Raw genomic sequence first — 19,123 nt, forward strand, 5'->3', positions numbered from 1 at the left:
TTTGTAGATATTCATGTCCATGCAGTAATTCGTTGTCTGTTATTGCTGGGAATTTATTTAAAAAGTTAAATTTCTGTGCTAAATCTTTATAAATAAGTTTTCTATCATGTAACTCTGATTGTATTTGATCTATCATTAAAAAATAAGTGTTGATTTTAAATTTTTCGGCGTCATCCTTATAATCAACAGGAAATCTCATTTGTGGTTGCTCGGTATGATTTGGATGATTGAAATGTAGAATTCTAGTTTTTTCAAAAGCACAAGTCTTATAATACATAAACTTTTTATTAGTTCGAAAACCATCAAAATAGTTTATCAATGAGTCATAAATCTCAAAAATCTCTTGGAAATCAACTTCTGTAGTTAGATTTAAATGTAACTGTTCTTGATGATTTGTAATGTCTTCCGCAATTTCTGTCCAAAACATTGCTATGATACATGTTTCCAATCGTTTAACGTTCATTAAAATTACAAAAGCTTGAACACGGACTTTTTGTGGAAAAGAAATGTTTTCAGATATTTGAAACAATGCATTAAAAACTGTTGACCAATTTTCATTAAGATATTGAAGCAATTGGTTTTTTGATAAAAATTCAATATCAGGCAGATCTTTGAACAAAAATTGTACCTGATCCCACTGGTATCTAAAAATCATTAAAAAGTCAAATAGTTTATTAACTGTTTTATGAAATTGCTTACATTCATAGACACAAGTTGCTGCATAGGTAATAATTGCACTTAGACTATCATCTGAACATGGCCAAATTGTAGCATGTTCATTAATTGCTTTTAGATTAGACTTTAAACCAGTATAATTGTGTCGTTGTAATTTATTATTACAATCATATGATAATCCCATAAAACCATTACGTTTCAAATTATATTTGTCAAGTATCGTATGGAGTATATCCATTATCTGTAATGTATCATCTCCTCTTTTATCTATAATTTCCAGAAAATGCTTGACTGGAAAACCAGTATCATTAACATAACGAATAAAAATCGCTGATTTGTCAGTGTTTGACAACGGATCAATAGATAATGAAAAAATATCAGCATTATTCATAATTTCAGATTCAATTGTACGCATAACATGTTTTGCTGTTAAAGAAATTATTTTCTCATATTGTGGAAATGAAAGATCAGGTGTAGGAATTCTTTTTTTTCTTTTAAAATAGTTAATTTGTGTTGGACTTGATTTATGTACGTCAGCAATATACTTAATTGTAAAAACATCATTAGGAAAATCCTTAGGTGGATTGGACTTTAAAATATCAAGGACTCCACTAAAAGCATTAGCTAAAAATTTTCTTTCAGATTGTTTTGAAGTTTTTGAAGTTTTCTTTCTTTTTTTGATTAACATTTGATGTTCCATTGCAGTTAATTTGTGACAAAGAGTTATTAATTTTCCAAAAATATTTTTTTGTTAAATTTTAGGAATTTTATTTTTAGATCTGTATAATTTGTATTTCTTGTGTTCTTCTTTTAATGTTTCAACTCCTTTATTGTTAAAACTAATTGAAAAAACTGATATGACACCATAGATAATAACATGGAGTTATTGAATCATCTATACTTGATAAAGCTCGATCAATTCTAAAAAAAAAAAAAATTAATATTTAATATTGTTAAAGAAATTAAAATTAAATCACTTAATAATGTGTAGTTCAAAATCATGGTACATCAACTAAAAAAATTTTATACAACACATTCAAACTGTTTAATTAAATAATTTTTAAAATTTTGAACTTAGAATATATCAATAACAGATGTTAATTATTTAATTGTTATAATGTTTAATCATTGTTTAGAATTTAAAATTCTAAACCTAGTGAAATTAAAAAAAAAAAGCAGGTAAGTGGGTACCGCTCTGCTGTACATTAGGTACCGTGTGGATCACTATTATATATTATAGAAGTATTAAATTTGAATCCAATGATAGTTATCATTGAATACGAAAAACGATTCTGAACGAAGATGATTTGTCAGCCTAGGATATAATTTCCAGTGGTTAGTGAAAAAGGTGGTTTATGTTTTAATGGCCTGAATACATCAAAATTTTAAATTCTTTTATAATAAATCTTGTATTAAATTATCAACTCTTACCTACTTATGTAAACATTTTTATGATTTATACCTATACTCCGGCCCACGAAAGAACGACCGTAAAAACTCGTCCGACGCTGCGCATCGATTCCCCTTCCATATCGCATGCCGGGCGATCGGACACCGGTCGGGTAGTATCGATGCGCGAATTACGGTCGTTCTTTCGTGGGCCGGAGTATATACAATAATTTGCAAATATTCATGATTTTGATCAATTTTTGTCAATATTTGAACTACAAATGCTAAAAAAAAAAATTGTGCCTATGTATTCTTATAATTTTTAAATCACTCTAATACTCCTATGAGAAACTTTGTATTAAATTTTCAAGTATTTTTATTGGGCCAAAAAAATTTTATCGACACTTCAAAAAAAATTTTTCAAAAAAATTGAAAATTTTAGTTGTCTATAAATAGCTCAAAAAAAGTCAAAATATTTTGAAAATTAAATCATGTAAAGGAAATGCCAATATAAATAATTGGTGAAATTTTCAAGTATCTACGACTTATATTTTTTTAATAATAACAAATACATTAACATTTGGTGAAAATTTTAAGTATTTACAGTAATTAGATCCCTTATTTAATTCTCAATTTTTTTTTTATGTGAAATTTATCAGATTTTTTGTTTCACTTATTTTAATTAATTACCTAAATATATTTAATGCATATAAATTCATATTATATAATTTAAAAATACCAATGCTGATACAGTTTTTTTATATTAAATATTTTCTTAAATTTATTTAAGTTAGTTAAGCTCAAATGTAGGTTAAGATTTTGAAATTGGATAACTTTATTATTTTACTCTATTAGTACTATGACTTGATAAGACTATATTAAATATTATATAAAATCATTGATTATAGAATAAACAGATGGCCAATGCAATGTTAATATTTAGTGACCATTGATTTGATGCAACCGCTTAACGGGTTTATGTAGTCGTTAGTTTATGATGCAACCGGTAGTTAAGAGCTAGTATAGAAATGATGCAAAGGTGGTGGTACTCTCTCATAGGTAAGTGAGCTATGAGGAAAGTATTACTTGAGAGAAGGTGCGGAGTAGCTAATCACTGCTGTTCTAAAAATAGAATATTCGTTGTAAAGAAATGGGAAATTGAAATAGAATTATTGATTGAAATATAATATTATTTCATAAATTGTTATCACATATCTGATATCATTAATCGATCGTTTTTTGACTGTTCAATTTATTTCATTGCCAGTCAATGCCGAAATTCCTGTGTTTGTTACCGTGGTCTGCAACAAATTTCAGTACGTAAATTGTGGTAAATCGAAAAATTTGTTTCCAAATTTACGTTTTTATCACTTTCCTAACGATGAGAGACAAGAAATTTGGGTGATAAATTCTGGGTAAATAAATAATTAATTTTTTTTTTTATAATATAAAAGACAATTTAGTGTTAATCTAGTATGTAATTTATTGGTATTTTATTTTTAATATTGTCCCAGTAAAACATTAAAGTACCAATATAAATAACTGCTATGAAAAGAAAAATTAATGATTTTTATTTTTAAATATTTTATTAACAAACTTTAAAGTTGAAATAAGGTACAACATTACCAATTTTAATTTATTTTTATAGTCTCAATTTTTTTAAACACATAAAACTATATGATTTTAAAATATCAAACTAATTTAAATCCTGAAAGGTAAAATGTTATTCATTTAATATTTGATTTATTTTCATAGGAAACACAAATCTATTTTTAGTCGAATCTGAAAAAATTGCACAATATGTACATTTGTCAAGAACATTTCCCACCTGATAGCTTCTCAAACTTTTCTAATAAACACTGTTTAATTAGTACTGCTATTCCATTTAATAATAATGATAAATCTGAGCAATAGCTATGTTCATCTTCAAACAATCAAAATCAAGAATCTATTAAAATATCAACTCCAACTAAAACATATACTCATACAAAATCAGATATGGTAGAGTAAGTTTTCCTAAGTCCTTCTTTACTCTCTACTACTAAAAAAGCTAAAATAACAAGTATTTATGACCCGAGGTATTTATTCTCGGTAAAAAATTCCAATTGCACATTTTTTTTCTCATTTTGGAATAAACAAAAATATTTAAAATAATTTGATACAAGATGTTTTTAAAAAATGATTCGAAGTTGGATGGTGTCCAAAAATTATAGTATGTGATCAAGGCACAAACAATCAAAGTACTTTAAAATTATTAAATGTTTCTGAAAATAAACCATACTTTTTTATTAATGACCACAAAATATTTTCTTTACTTAATGTGCCACATTTACTTTAAAGTGTAAGAAATAATTTAATTGAAGCTTGTTACATAAAAGGTGATAATATAATTTCATTTGATGACATAAAAAAAACATATGAATTAGATAAACAAAATTTTAAAAGTAGGTGTCTCATCAAAATAACAGATGCACATATTCACCCAAATTCTTTTCAAAAAATGAGTGTTAAATTAGCAGCACAATTATTAAGCCATTCCATATTAGCAATAATCCGTACTTGTATTCAAACTGTACAACTTTAAAGTAACAAATCTTCAAATACTACAGATTTCATTGAATTCATCAATCATGTATTCAATTGTCTTAATATCACATCTTTATACAGCCAAAATCCATATCTATATGCATTAACTAATTCAGGTACTGTACACAATTTCTTAAAAGAAGCTTCAAAATATTTCACTAATTTACAAAAATTAAAAAAAGGAAAATTAACTCAACCACCCTGTTTTGAAGATTTTACGCAGACAATTAATGGTGTATTGTAATTTTTTGAAGAAGACAAACCTAATGCTATTGAATTTTTAATGACTAATCGATTAAATAAGGATATATTAGCATTAGAAAATCAATCTTTTTAGCATTTTTCGACTAAAATGGTGGTCATAAGAAAAACCCAACAGCTAGAACAATTAGAACTTCTGTAAGAAGTAATAGCATTTTTTTTGTGTACATCTAAAGGTACAAATTGTGAAGCAACCATTGGAGATGAAAATCCCATAATATTTGACCTAGTAAGACCTCAATATAAAATAAATTCTAATAATTCAACATTGTCTTCTAATTCTGACACAGAATGCATTTCTAATTTATCTTTCTCTTCTATGTCATCTGATGAGGATTCTATTAACAGTGAAAATATAAATAATGATGTTATTTTGGAATTCTGTTTCATACTTTGCAGGATATTTAGGTTATAAATGTATGAAATATTTTTGAAAACAATTATAAAAACTATTTGCATAAAAAGAAAATCAAATTTAAATTAACTGAGCATGTAAAAAAATAACAATACAATTAAAAAATGGCTGATGAATCTTTGACAAACTGCATAGAGCATAAAATGTATACAATTAAACATCTTTTAATGTGTAAAATATTTAATAAAACAAAATTATTTTCAACTACATCAAAATTAGCAAAACTTACAAAAATATTAAATTATATTTAAATAAAATAATTACATTTTCATCATTCATAATTTTCTTTTTCTTGTTTTGACATTGTACCTATTGGCAAAGAAGCAATATTAACAGTCCTTTTCAAGACTATTCGCTACTGTTACATTAAACAGTCCTTTTCAGGACTATTCGCGTCCGTTATATTAATCAGTTCTTTCAGAACTATTTGCTTCGGTTTCATTAAACGGTTCTTTTCAGAACCAACAAACATTACAATTTTCATTTATTTTATTGAAGCAAAAAATACAAACATTGTTAAGATTACATTATGTAATTTAATCTTGGTATGTCTTCCCTCAGAATCATTTTCATCATATAAAAAGATATTCATTGATTTCTAATTTTAACACATTTAGTATCTACTCAATAACTAAACAGCTGTTTTTATTAATAAATTATAAAAATAATTTAATTGAGTAGGTACATTATACATACTTTAAGTTGTTGCATTTTTATTCTTTTGAAAAATATAATTGATTACTAATAAAATACATTAAAAATAAAAAATACGATATAGACATAAGGTCATAAGGTTAAATATTTGCTCTATTGTTAAAAATTAGTAAATCAGAAATCTACTATAGTGTATCTAATGTTCTGTAAAAGTAAGTTTTTTTTCATAATTAAAAAAATTATTTCTCCCTTGTTGCGTACAACAGTGCCAATGTTTAATAGTTTAGTATTATTGACAATTATTGTGATGATAGATGTAGTGCATTACTAAGAAAATATTGACTTATCGCTTTTTCTGTCACGGCCACAAACTGTTATAAGAATTGCAGCCAGTAATAATAATATAACTTTAATACATATAACGCTACCTATTGGAAACTATTTTAATCAAAAATCTCTATACCATTGTCTATCTGTCTATTCTATAACCAATGATAATATTTATCTAAAAAATCTTTTTCCTCATAAGCCCAAGCAAATTTGTTATATTAAAATATTATAGGCTATAATTAATAATGTATAATGTATATGTGTATAATTAATAATAAGTAAGCAATTATTTTATTTCATATGAGCACACAATTAGTATTTATAAAGTAATAAGTATTAAGTAGTTGGTAAATAATATTATATATTAGTGTAAGTTTCACTCAAATATTTCCACTATTGGTTATATAGAAAACACAGATCATTAAAGCAGTAGTACACAATATTTGGAACCAATTTATAATATTTATATTTAGTTCTTTAGAGACTATCATAAATTTAAATTAATAAATTAAGTTTATTTTTCACAATTAATATTCTAAGGAATATCTACATTTTTGTCAGGTTTCAATCTTCAATTTACGGTTAAAAGAAAATCTACTGAAATTGTTCACTAATAATAAAAAGAACAATAAGTAGTTATCCTTATTATGGTGAAATGTTGAAATATACTAATAATATCTTAAGCTTCCGAATGTAATATAACAAATGTTACTTATAAGTCATAATAAATTTAGCAAGATTTCAGAACTGGAAAATTTAGTAGTTTTAAATACTAATTTAATGTTATAGGCAATAGAGTTAATTTTATGATTTATTATTGATTTTTTAAAACCTTTATCATGACATACTGATCTGCAAGATCAAAATAATTGATAAATGATTTTATAATGCATGTCATAATAGAAACAATTTTAACAGTTCAATTATTTGAGATTTGTTGTTTTCGCAAATTAAATATATAAATTAAAAGTTTAAATTGTAATAAAGTATATTTATTTTGACATAGGTAGTTCAATTGTTATTATAATTTTAAACTTCTATCCACAATAATTTTATAATTCTAACAGTTAAAACAATTAAATATTTTATAACTTGAAATGCAATTAATTTATGCAATTAACATCGTATATAATATGTAATCTTTAAATCAATAAACATATATCATTATAAATTATTATACTAAATTATGGCATTGCAATATATCTACTACTTGCCTAGTAGATATCCATGTTATATTTTAGGCCTAACCTACACTATGCGTTTTGTCGGTCACCGATATACGCAACCGATCAGCTAACGACCACAACATCTATAATTATTAATATATTATAAAATGCGTTATCGGGGCCAGACTAGACCAATTTGTCGGGAAGCGACCGCAACATAACAGTATTATCCAATTAATACGTGTACTGCGTAGTTATAACTTACTAGATAAGATAAAATTAATTGTATAAAAGAACTGGGTATGTAGTATGAATGTTGCGACTTGCGGTGCAACTCGTTTGCGCACAACGAAATCAGTCGTTTACCTGAATACGGACAACTCGTTTGTGCACAACATAAACACTGAGTAACATATTCATATTATATTTTATATTTTTATATTTAGATTAACCTACCTAAAGTAACCTGTGACATTTTTTTTTTAAGAAACAAACATACTGATACTTACATCAATATGTGGAAAACGTTACAAAATATATTATGTATTCAAATTACTAGTAAAATGATAAATTTATAAATTTTAGCAATGTTTTTGTTGACTAAGAAAAATCTGTATATAATGGAGTAGGTATTGAAAATCTTCCGCAATTGAAAAATTGGGTGTTATAACTTTCATTTAGGGAAAAATAGGTTTAGACATATTCAACAAAACAAAATATTATCGAGCGAGTACTTAAACAATAACTCTGAAATTGCCAAATGGATAAAATGTTTTAAGTTACCTATTTATTTATTCACCCTTGACGAAGTTTCTGATATATTTTATGATTTTATGTCGATAGCATCAAGTCCTAAGTCAAATACTATTTCTATATTTTCCGAATATATTTTGAGGAAAATGTGCGTAAACGAGTTGTACCTTTATTAATTATTAAACCTAAAATATGTGTGCGTTAACGAGTTGTGATTTTGAGTGCAAACGAGACGTATCCGTACGTCGAGTACCTATCGAATTTTGTATACCTATTAGTTATCATTTTAATTTAATGTTGTCGACATACCGTAATACTGTACATCGTTTTTTACGTAAGTTGCAAAATTAACATTTTTATACTTTGCTTGTAATAATGGACTCCACAATATTGAATATTTTTATTGAAAGAGGTATAGGAAAGACAATCACTTCATCCATCCATAGGTAAAGTATTTAACTATTTTTTTACAGATATAAAAATGATATTTTTAGTTAATTGTTAACATATTAGACATAATAATATAGTAAATAATAATTATTCATTTAAAAGAAAAATGCTAAATATATGTTAGATTAATATATAATGTAAATTTATAAGAATTTTAAGCCTTGAAATTTAAGGCATGTACTTGTATATCGCATACGTACCACTATCAAAATTGTTACATAAACATTTTAATTTTAAATGATGATTAAAAAATACAAATTATAAATGACCTGTACACTTAACTTCGATTTGAATAAACTCTCAATCGTATTAGTACTCAATTTAAGTTTCATTTAATTCAATGCCACAAGTATAAAAAATATAAATTTGTAATTATTATTTTATTTTATTTAAATAATATTAGCATGAGAATATATTACAAATATATAATTATCTTAATTGAAATATTTCCAATAATTTATAAACTTTATAATAACTAATGTGGAATAATATCAAGGGTATAAAATAACTTTAAAAGGAAAATGTATACGATATTTTTAATTCCCTTCATTATTTATTCCTACGACATACCCCTTTGAAAATATACGATAGGTACCACTTCTCTAACAAATTAAAAATAAATTGGATAATTTTAATTATCTAAAGTATGTTAAATAAAATAATCTTATTTTTTAATATCTGCCTACTTAAACAATGGTTTATTCAGTATTTCGAGTCTTGATTACTTCAGTAGTTATTGTGACGCATGTGCGTGTGTGTCATTCAATTCATCAATATTGGTTAAAAATATTAAAACATTTATACTTATGAGTTACGATTTCTTATTTTTTTAATCTGAATAATATTATAAATGCATAGTTTTAGAATTTTAGTATACATAATTTTATATTTCTGAACTTTTTAAGGTATATTTTGTAAGTTTTTAGTGCATAAGAGCATGCTTATTTAGGTATTTTTTAGGGCATGAACTTACAAGTCCTCCGTTTATAGGAATGTATAGGTACAGCCATTGATTATACATACTATAAAAAGTATAATATATATATAATCAATGTTACAGCGAATAAGTATAAATTATTAATTCTAAAAAATAATGATTATTAAAAACAAGGAATTTCTCTTTTCGTTGTGAAGAAATATAGGTACTTAATATCAATCATAATTATTTAAAAACATAATTGTATAAATACTGATAATATTTATTATACGATACCTATACTGAATTGTCAACTCGGCAGTTATCATCACCACGACCACGACTGTCCACGACACACTTCATTTCATTTTATTTATAAAATTATCGGGAATTTATCAAACTCCAACTTAAGATAGTTTGGTACTAAGATTGTTCAAATGGTAATTTTTTCTCAACTATGCTTTAAAAGAAAAATAATTTAAGCAGCAAAATGGGAACTAACCGTGCAACCAGTCTAAGGGTAAAAATAAACAAAAATAATGCGTAAAGGTGTGCATGTAAACTCCGCCACTTAAAAAAATTAGGTAGAATTGAGTTCGTGTAAGTGAAGCCAGTGAAGAAAATCAAGAAGTAGTATAAAATTAATATGATATATCATTTCAAAAAAATATAGTATAAATTATATTATATCGTTTACATTAAATATTTAAATTAAAATAATATTTTTGAACATTATGGAAATTGATATAATCGATATCATCGATAGTAAATACTTTCGATAATCTTAGTATACTATGGGTCATGGGAGGCAATTCGAATAGACTGTTAGGCCGTTAGGGCATACTCGAATTGCCTTCGAAAACACCCGGAGGCAATTCGAGTGAACCTGCCTAAATTTGGGAGGCAATTCGAGTGTCGCCACATCAACATAGGCGTATAAATGTTTACGAACATAAGGTATTTATACAAATAATAACTGATTAGTAAAAGTTAAAGCTATGAATTTATATATAAAAAATATATTAAAAACTTAAAATATTTAAAATAAAATACATTAAAAATTGTATGCATTTAATAAAATGTCAAAAAACTCAGTACAAAATGTACAGGAACTATAATTTAAATAAATATGAAGTAATGACCTAAAATACCTCAAAAAAGACTAAACAAACTAAGTTTCAAGGTTGAAATCATTATAATAAGTACCTAATTCAAAATATGTGTTTAGAAAATAATATGTTCAATAGTAAAATAAAAATAATACACTCACAGCTCTATAGTAGTTTAAAAATAAACTATTATTTTTATTTAATGATTGTAAAAAATTCATGTTTATTTTTTTGATAAGTCAATAAAATAGGTAAGTAAGAAAAAGTGAGCCATTAAAAAAAAAGAGTTTAGAGATATATATTGCGTTAATAAGCCGGAGCTATAGTCTGTCTCGTGAAAGAAAGGTACTGTTTCGCACATGTAGATTGTTGACCACGCACCACCAGATAGTGGAAAAAATATTTTACTACCGAGTTATCTCGAACTTTCCCAATCTGGTGGTGCGTAGTGACACAGGTGGTCCGTGGTCTGCAGTCTACATATGCGAAACGGTACCTTTCTTTCGTGAGACAGATTATATACACGGCATATTCCGTCGCATTAGAAATGCATTGGTTTATATAATAAGAATAGCTATACAGAACGGACGTAATACGCCGTGTTTTTATTACTTCGGCCTAAATGCAAGCCGGATTGCGTTTTCCGCAGAGAATGAAAACGCGGCGTATTACATAATTTACATCTGTCGTGTATATACTCCGATATAAACCAATGCATTTTTTAATTTTTAAAATTTTTTAATTCAATGGAAAACGCGGTGGATAACTTAGTCATAAACCTAAAACTTTTGCGTTGTTGTTCATTAGTGGTTTTTGTTATCTGTAATTTAATTATTTACATTTACGGTATTTTTTTTTTATACTTTTAGTATTTTTCTTTTCAATTATAAAGCTTTTTAAGAGGACGTCGTATCCACACGTGTTGTCCGCGTATTACACACGTACGACATAGTTAAGTTTCATTCACCAGTTTCAATAGTGTGCTTTTAGTTCTAATGTTAGAGTTAATTTACCTAATATCAAACTTAATTTAATATTTTTCACTTTTATAATTCACTTACAAATTAAAATATCGTAAAAAATCAACAAGAGACTATTGATAATGTTCTTATTTAACAGTTTGATAATAGGTCAATTAACTCTAATATCAAAACACTAAAGCACACTAATGAAACTGGCGAATGAAAATTTACTAAGTCGTACCCGAGTAGGACGGAGACAAAATGTATGGGTACAACGTCTTTTTAAGAACGTCAAATGTCTTGAGATATTATTCATAATTCACAAAGAAGATATATTAAAGTGCTCTATTTGCAAAAAGTTATTGGTCTTCTACTGTATGGTGTATACCAGTGGTTGTCAACTTTTTTGGGTCCACGGCTCCTTTTGAATTTGAAATAAAATATACGGTTCCCATACGCACATTTAAAATAAACAAACTGATAGATTAGATTAGAGGCAAATCATTAAGTATCTACCTAATTATAAATAGTAATCGAAATATGCTATTACTCGATATCGCAAACACGGTTATCGACGACGGCCGATCTGTCTCACACATGCAACATGTAAATATGTAATATGTATTGGTGCGCGGAAATTTTATTTTTAGTTTCTATTGCGAACGCGGCTCCCTTGATAATTACCGGCGACGCCTCTGAGGCTGGAGCTATATACGGCGATATTCGCTGCGAAAGTCGCCCGACGAATCTCGTAGTGAATTTCGTTGTCGTCGAAAACCTATATGCGAACATCGCCGTGTATAACTCAAGCCTGAGAGTAGCGACGCACAGGTTGAAAACCCCTGGTGTATACTAAACCTAATTTTAATACAATTTCATATACCTAACACGAAAGCGATTCACTTGTTCAAATTGCCAAACTAATAATCAAAAATCTCCAAACACTCAATAAACGGAAATTCTAGTATATCCAATAAACTCTACGGAAAAAAATACTGAGGAATTTATAAAATCAGTATTTTTTGTGAGCTCACAATTTGACAATCTCAATAATAAAATTGATAATATTGTGAATAAATTAAAAAATATTAAGCTTGTAAACGAAAAAATAATTGCTAAGAATAAACTGTTATCAGATGAAGTTTTTATATTGAAATCTAAATTGATGAAACCGAGTAACGTAATTTAGGTATACCAGTTGACATAATGGGTATACGGTAAACCTAAACGTCTAAAACAGCTAATGAAAACTGTTTTACTTTTGTGGAGAAATTGGTAAAAGAATTAACATGAAATTTCGAGTAATACATGTGGGCCTCAGTTTGTTAAACTTGAAAATATTAGGGAATTAAAATACCTATAGGTCTAATTTCTGAGTTCCTGACTATAGCCTTAAATGTGGTACCTAGTCATATTAATTATATAAATAATAGTAAGTTAATGTAAACTTTGTTCACTTTCAAAAAAGTTAACTTATATAAAAGAATTATTTTCCAGTTATAACTATAAATTGCATTATTAAATATCTGTTTAATTTATCAATTCAAACAGGTACCACATTGATTTATAACTTAAAAGTTAATGATTTTAATTTTTAAGTAACTATATTTATAATTTCCATACTCTAGTTGAACTTTATATAAATAAAAAAACATTTAATTATCTCCTTAGTCCCTAAGACCATGATCCGAAAATAAATACAAACATGATGTAAATATATGTTTAACTAGTAAAAAAAACACTAAAATAAAATGTTTGACCAACTGAGTGTTTTATAAAATGGTTTAAAACTATGACAAACTTTAAATATTAATATAAACCATTTTTTTTTTAATCTGAAGTCTCTCAAAAGCTATAAAGAGTCTTGATTTATCGAGTATATAATTAATATATGAAAACTTAAATACTATGTATTTACTTTACTTTTTAAAAATTTATAATTATTCATCTTGTCCTTTCTATTAATTATAATATTGTATTATTATACTTTTTTGTTTTCTAATATATTATAATATATACCTACATTGAAAGTGATTAGTATTAATTGCTTCCCCAGCAAAAGCTTGGCTTAAAGAGGATGCTACAATTAATTTATATTATGTATCACCTGTTGTTTTGCAATATATATATTATTATTACTATTATAATTTATAACACACAATTATTCATTTTTGAACTATGACAAAATCAATTTTGTAAAAAACTTCTATTTTTCATTATTATATTTTTCTTTCAATTATTAATAAAAGTATAATTTTTTCTTTTGACTCCAAATTACCAAATTATTGACTTTTAAAACAGAAAGTATATTGAAGTTGAAGATTGAAACATTTTTACTGCACCAAAAAATAAAAGCAAATGACAGATAGGAAAAAATAGATAGGTATATCATTACTCAGCACAGAATCTAAAATGGGATCCTTAAAATTTTAATTATAAAAATAAATTAAATCTAAAAATAGTTGAGTTTATTTTTAGCTATTAACAGATAAAAAAGTTTTTTTTGTTAATAGGGTTTAAGAAAGAACTTTGTTAAATATTTAATAATAACTAAAAAGTTTTGAAAAATTTGCCTAAAATATATCAAAACTGGATAATGAGCATTTTTACATGAAAGTTAACAAAATATAACTTTTTGGCAGTGGTAATTTTTTCAACTATACAGTGAACAAATTTATTTTTGATAAATGAATTTCCTCTATAATAAATATTATACCTTAATAAATATATAAATAATTTCACTATTTTATAAAATTAGAATATTATATTCTTCCTTATATTCATTGTATGAAAAATATTTTAAAGTTGTGGTTTAAACAATATCTAACACTATTGTTAAGAAAAAATATTTTACTAGAAATTATATTTTGGTTATCTTCATTGTACTCTATTAGTTGTACCAGAAATATCATTTGATACATAAAATGATTAAATATGAACATGACATAATATTTTAAGTTCTAAAATTTGGATTTTAACTGAAGAATTCATTTGTTTCATTAACAATTATTTATTTTATAACATTATTAGTACTACAAATCTGGCCTTAAATAATTTAGTAAATATTGTTCAAATTTCAGAGATATTATACGTATTTATTTGAAAACAATAAAAATTATTTGAATCCCAAAGTTGAATTTGGTGTTATTTTAATACCATGTTATAGGTTTGATTGTGGAATATTTGAAATTAATTCATTACATGTTTATAATTATTTAAAATCAAAGAAATTGGCAAAAAAAAAAATAGTTTAGTTTGGATGATTGGAATCTTTATCATAGTTTATCATGTAAAATTGTAGTTAATTACAGCGAGATCAGTAGATCACAAGCTAAATGAATACTATTTCTTATTTTAGCAACGTCACTTAATGGCTTGACATTTTGGTTTTTAATTTTATGATAGTTAACAAATCTTTACTAATATTAAATAAATTAGACTGTAATAGTCTAACAGTATTTAATTAAAATAATTAATTACTAATGAAAAAAAATAATGCCAAACAATAAAACCAAATACTTTGGTAGTTACCTATTTCTAGTTTCTATTAATTACATTCAAGGTGGGTGGAATAGCTTTTACAGCTGTATACCTACAGAATACTAGAATATACTATAAAATGGATTTTAATCTATTGATTGGTACAACATCAAAACAATCTAACATTCAAAGCAATTTTCACTGTTGGTCATAGTTTTAAACTGTTTATATATTTAATTGTACTGAGCGGTTTCTAAAATATCTCATGAACTTGTAATAGCGCATTGTGTGCACTTAAATATCAGGTTTTTACAGCACTGTATGATAATTAATGAATTATCCATAATAAATGTAATATACACTACTACCAAAACAAAATTATATTCAATATAGAAGATTTAGGACTAAATTTATTGATTATATAATTATGAAAAGTTAGCTCCAGGTTACCTATTATTGTATGAAGATAAACAGATCATATTGTTAATAATTCATAGCTATTACTGTGTTATCTTTTAAGTTTATTTCAAAAGTATAACGGCTATTATGCTTTTAAACAAAGTTGGACGCTACCACAAGTAACATCAATATTGGTTAGAATTTTTTTTATAAATATACAATTAAGTGCAGTAATTAGTTTATGTAAAAGTTTAAATCCTAATTAATTGATTAAATAATTCATTTACTTCTTTTTATGAGAAGCTTATGTTATTAAATATTAATTCATCACAAACTCAAAACAAAGTTTATTGGAGAAACTCAATTATTATAGCTAGGTAATATAAAATAGTTTATAGTATAAGATTGTGCTCCGTGGCTCTCAAGGCATTATGAAAAGAAAAAATTGATAATTTTGTTGATAACTTAAAACTGTTGTTCACTGCTAACTGCATTATTTATACAAGGACATGTTTAAAAAATATGCATTTATTAAATTCTTAGCAAGAAGCAAGTAAGCATGTGTACTTCACCATCTTCAGCCATTTAGATAGTTAGGTATAATTTCAGAGAAAACAAGGCAAACAAGCATAGTCAGTGTAGAGTTTTAATGATAATTGGTATAAGAAAATTCATATAAATAATAATACGTATAATAAATTGATACTCACACGATTTTTACGTAATTTTATAAATCGTTGAAAATAGTTAATGATGTAACGCGTACGTGCACTAGCCGATTAAGTTAAATTAGTTAGAAATATTATTTACGAGCAGGAAAATAATAAGTACCAATCTCAAAAGTACTAAGTAGTATAGACACGGATGCTAGCGTCTGGACCCGTTAAGTTAGGTTGGCGTCGTTGGCGACGTTAGAGCAATTAAGATATATCAGAAAACGATTTCAAAACATGTGTCATCGATATTCGACACTACGTAATTGATCTGTTTATTTAGTGATTATCATGGCTAAATAAAATGTTATTTTGCCATGAGCATAATATATATATATATATAACAATGATAGAAAATTATTCTTTATCGATTTTATGTCGTTTTTATCATTCGTAGGCCTTCACGTCGAATATACAACAGAAGAATCACGTTCCTATGTTCAGCCTGCTCAATCGACCCAGCCCGGCCAGATCGACACGTCATGCAGCTGCAGCTGCTGAGGTCGATATTTTGCTGGAGGGGAGGAGACAAAGGTTTGAAAAAAAAGTCACGAACCACGCCTGTACCAGATGTCAGATTTGAACCATAGAAAAGAGAATTTAGCCCTCCTCCATTTACGTATCTACAGCATCTAATGCGTCATACGAACTCTTGTCAATGCGCGCTTTGTAGTTTTGTACGGTGGAAAATCAATAGTGTTTTTTTTCACGAATCGAATAATAAATTACCTAAACGATAATAATATAATAATTATAAGTACTGTTCCAAATAGCTTTAGACTCGGTTAGATATAACTGTTTAGCACTTTAGCATAATAACGTCATATTAAATAACGTTATTTTGTAATTAATATTATTTATAGTAGGCATATTATGTTTGATGTGGGTTTGAAGGAAACGTAGATACGATTGAGAAAAATTCTTGTTACTTTATCCTCTTTAAAAATGAATTCCCTTGAAAATATGTATAATATGAGTAATAAAAATTACATTTGATACATTTTTTCGTCGATAAAATCGTATAGAACGATGTAATCACACCAACACAAGCGTCCACTCGATGAAAAATATGTCCCACCACATATACTCGCCTCACTCGGTAGTCGGTAGTCGAGTTCCGAGTAGCCATACTACGGCAAGCTACCGTATTCCAAATCGCCACAGGAAAATAATTATTATTTCGTACTTCGCGGCGGCTCGTGCGGTCAATGCCTCAGTACGGTGTAAAATACTGTTAAAGGTACCTGAGTATATTGAACAGGTACCTACGATTTTATTTTTCGACTACTGGCTAGATGCATATATTCATATATTATACACAGTCGATATTGTTTAATATTCACCTATGTGTTTCCTAATTTAAAACGATTAATGAATAAATAAATATCGTGATTTTAAATTGTCTCGGTTTCGACTGAAGTATAATAGGTATACAGTATACAAGTCTACGACTACTCTCAAAGACGCGGGGAGTGGTGACGATCAATAATATTATTCGACCGACGTACAGTGCTTGTTGCTGTCCGGTCGGTCGGTGAATTTTTTGTTTTGTTTTTATTTAATAAGTTTGAATTATCGACAAAGTGTATTACGTATCAAAAACGATTTGTAATACGAGTCGATCGATTATTTTTTTACGTTATTAAAACGCGTAAACGTGTAGATAACCTCGTGCACTCAAACATCAACCGAGTATAATATTTTATAATATTATTATCGTCGTGTTTAGTACGACGTGCGATTCTCACAGGGAGCTCGGCCGCGTCCAAACCAACAAAGCATTCGGACCGCGACCCGTTTTCCCGGAATTTCTCCCCTCGTTATTCCCGCCGCAACAATAGAGGCTTACGAGAAGGGTGGCGCGCTCGCCACCGAGAACTATGGCGGGGAGGTGGGTGGTTGCCGGCGGGGACAGCCACTCGGCACGGCAAAACAGTTGTATGACGCGGCGCGAATTCGATCAATATTGGCGGCGAATGGCGATTGGCCGAGCAAAAAAAAAAAAAAGAAAAAAAAACGAATTCTGCCGCCGCCGCCGCCCAACGCGGGTCCGTCCCGCGCGCGCATCCGTAAACGATAAACCGCGCCGAATATCGATTGCGCGTTTGCACGACCGCGGCGACATATTATTACGTTAACGATAATAATTTTTCCTGGTCTCGTCAAACGGAACGCTGCTTTATTCATTGTCGCGGCGTTATTTCGTGATTTTGTACAACGTCGTCGCGTTCTGGCGCGACTTTGTACAAAATAATTTTGTAAAAATAAAAATTAATAAATAATTTTATTATTTTGTAATTATTATTACAAAACAACGCCGCGACATAAATAACGCGTTGTGTTTGTTAGAACCGTTGACAATAGAGATAAATGGACCGATAACGGTCGAGGACCAGGTGCAAAGAGAATAGTAACAGAGACAGTAACGAAATATTATTCGTACCGCAGCTGAATTAACAGCGAGAGTGTGTGCGTGTGCTATAGATATAATATAGATATTAAATAATATAAAAATATAGGTGTATTTATAGTGTGCCTTACGTGCGTGCGAGAGAGAGAGACGTCCGACAACAGAGATAAAAATATTTTTGGAAAAAGATAGCATACACGTACTTACGCTTTTAATCACGGCTGTAGATTGTATGGCTGCGTGATGAGGGGAGATACAGTCGTTTCCCGGAACGTTCTCCACCAAATACCACCCGCAGCATCACGGAGCGCTATCGGCGAATTTATAGATATAATAATATTAATAACTAACCAAATGCCATTATAATATAGTCGCTACACGATTCCAGGAAAAAACGGCTGGTTTCGATAGAATGTTTAAATATTATCGATGACCGACGAGTCGAAAACGTAGTT

At 27.6% G+C, this 19,123-nt stretch overlaps 1 long non-coding RNA gene across 1 annotated transcript; it reads left to right on the forward strand.

Annotated features, from left to right (window-relative positions):
- Nucleotides 1–7,748: 7,748 nt before the first annotated feature.
- On the forward strand, nucleotides 7,749–17,256 carry LOC114130577 (uncharacterized). The gene is made up of 2 exons (XR_007605883.1): nucleotides 7,749–8,675; nucleotides 16,656–17,256. It is a non-coding gene; the product is annotated as an uncharacterized LOC114130577 (long non-coding RNA).
- The last annotated feature ends 1,867 nt before the right edge of the window (nucleotides 17,257–19,123 follow it).

This window comes from Aphis gossypii, chromosome X (assembly GCF_020184175.1).
Source record: "Aphis gossypii isolate Hap1 chromosome X, ASM2018417v2, whole genome shotgun sequence".
NCBI classification, from domain to species: Eukaryota; Metazoa; Arthropoda; class Insecta; order Hemiptera; family Aphididae; genus Aphis; species Aphis gossypii.